Source organism: Montipora foliosa, chromosome 11 (assembly GCF_036669935.1).
Source record: "Montipora foliosa isolate CH-2021 chromosome 11, ASM3666993v2, whole genome shotgun sequence".
Lineage (NCBI taxonomy): Eukaryota > Metazoa > Cnidaria > Anthozoa > Scleractinia > Acroporidae > Montipora > Montipora foliosa.
In genome coordinates this window covers 29,631,963-29,634,462 of record NC_090879.1, presented here as the reverse complement: position 1 = coordinate 29,634,462, position 2,500 = coordinate 29,631,963, and positions in this window count along the sequence as shown.

The window sequence follows — 2,500 nt, the reverse complement described above, 5'->3', positions numbered from 1 at the left end:
CTATACTCCTCCAATATTGTATTTGAAGGCAACATATCTTTTGAAATGTTGAAATGAATTTGATAATGCAGGCAGAAATTAAGACGTCAGCCAAACTCCTTGATTGAAAAACAACACGCTCTTTGACTGCATCTGTTGTTGAAACCACCCAGCGAAGATTGACAATAAAGTGCACAATCTGATCAGCACTGCGTCGCTGTCTGAGATTTCATGGCTGGGGTTGCTTGGATCTTTTTTCATTTACAACGCTCCCGTACAGTTATTAAAATGCCTGATGATTATTATACCATGGGCTTGGGCTTCCTGTGCGATAGAGGTGGTGCTTTGCAGTGCAGCTTAGACAAAAGAACCCTTTTTAAACATCTCCTCCCAGGATCAAATGAACAACGTAAAACTTGTCACAAACCGAGTCAGGGAACAAGTAAGAAAAACAGTTGTTAAAAAAAACTAGAGAATCTGCAGCTAACATCTCAGTGATGTTCACACCCATGACCTCTCAGATAGTAGTTAAAAACTATACACCTCCAATATTGACATTGAGGGAGCCGTATCCCTTAAGAGCAGGACAAACCAATGTGGAAATAAACTTGGTAATGCAGGCAGAAATTAAGAAAAAGTCTGTTTAAGAATTAAACATCTTCCTGATACAAAAATAAACTTCAAATTTTTTTCAGGAAGTGAGTAAATAAAATCTGTTTGATGATTGTGGTGAAAATTAAGGAATGATTTTCGAAGTTACATGTTGAGCAACTGGCAAGTAAGAATCCTGAAAAAAAATTCACTTCCCCGGCGGGATTCCCGCCCATGATCTCTGAGATGCTACAGCTAACACTCCTCCGATATTGAGATTGAATGAGCCGTATCTCACAAGAGCAGGACAAACCAATGTGGAAAAAATAATCGAAACACAGGGAGAAACCATGGTGTCAGCCAAACTCCTTGATTGAAAAACAACACACTCTTTAACTCTATGGGAATCAAACCCAAGCCAATTGGTAGCAGGCAAGAGTTTTACAAACTGCACCGTACGTTTCCGCAAATTTTCTGAAAAGATGAGTTTGGTTTTAAAAGCAACAAACTTTGACTGTGCATCAATTGCTACTAGCGACACAGCGTAAATGAGCGTGGATTTTGATAATGATCAGCCTAGTGATACATGTAACTGGACCTCTTATTACAACCACCAATCAAAAATTGCCAAAACGGTACATAATCTAACCCTAACCGAGCGGTACTACACACTGCAGGCATCACTATCAGCCAAAACGCTTGTATAGACTACATGCAAAGCGTGTGTACATCAGTAAAGGAATCAATTTTCCCTGATAGCATTAGTGAGGTTTGTGTACACCAGTAACATAATTAATTATGGACAAGAAATACTCTTTGAGTCGGTGTACCCTATAGTTTGCAATTATCAGAGAGGTCTGAAGAAATGTCAATCAAATCAAATTTAATTAACACATGGCTCTATTACGGAGAGGAGTATTGTGTCACAGCTCCAGTCAGCGTTCAGTTATAGTTATATATGGCATAAAACAGCTTGAAAAAATTGCCAAAGTTAGGAAAAAAATTTAAGTCATGTTTCTGTGGCTTGTTATAGGAGATGCCACAGACCCCTGACTCACAACGATTGAAATTAAAGCTGGATATTAAGGTCAGTGTGAAAGCAAAACCTCTCTTCATACCATCTATTTCATAAAACAAATATCGAGTAAGGACAGGAGCCCATGAGCTCCTGGTAAGGATAGATAGCCAAATGATGCCAGTCACGTGACCACAAGCTGGGTAGAGAGTCTAGCTCGCTCCACTTGGTGCTTGTGTCACTTTCGCACTTCCCAAGGCCCACATAGCCATGATGATAAACCAATCCCAGGTCATGCTCCATACAATCTAACAGGTCATTGCACACAATTATAGTAATCAGCTTTGTTGAATACAGACTGAATACAATTCATCAGCTCTCTGTATTGTGACTGTTAGGATCGATGTTTACAGGAACCATAACCAGGTCGCTGTCTAAGATCGCATGTATGGTGTCAGAGGATGGTCTTTGTTCAAGCTGGGATCACTCAGATTTAGCTTCAGTTATAAGGCCATCAAATCAAAATGCCTGATAACATAAAAAGGGTTTAAGATTCCCAAAAGATGGAGGTGTTGCTTTCTAGTATAGTGAAGAGAAAACGATTGTGTAATAAACATCTTCCCCATACAAAAACAGGATAAAAGGATAAAACTAGACAAAGTGATGCTCAAATCTAATTTGACAACTATGGTCAAAATTAAGAAATGATCTTCCAAGTTACAAAGTCATGTAGACCAACTGCCAGATAAGAATCCTGAAAAAAAAAAACATCAGGCCCCAGTGGGATTCCCGCCCATGACCTCCAAGATGCTACAGCTAACACTCCTCCAATATTGAGATTGAAGGAGCCGTATCTCGCAAGAGATGGACAAACCAACGTGGAAAATTGCCAATACAGTACATAATCTGATCATA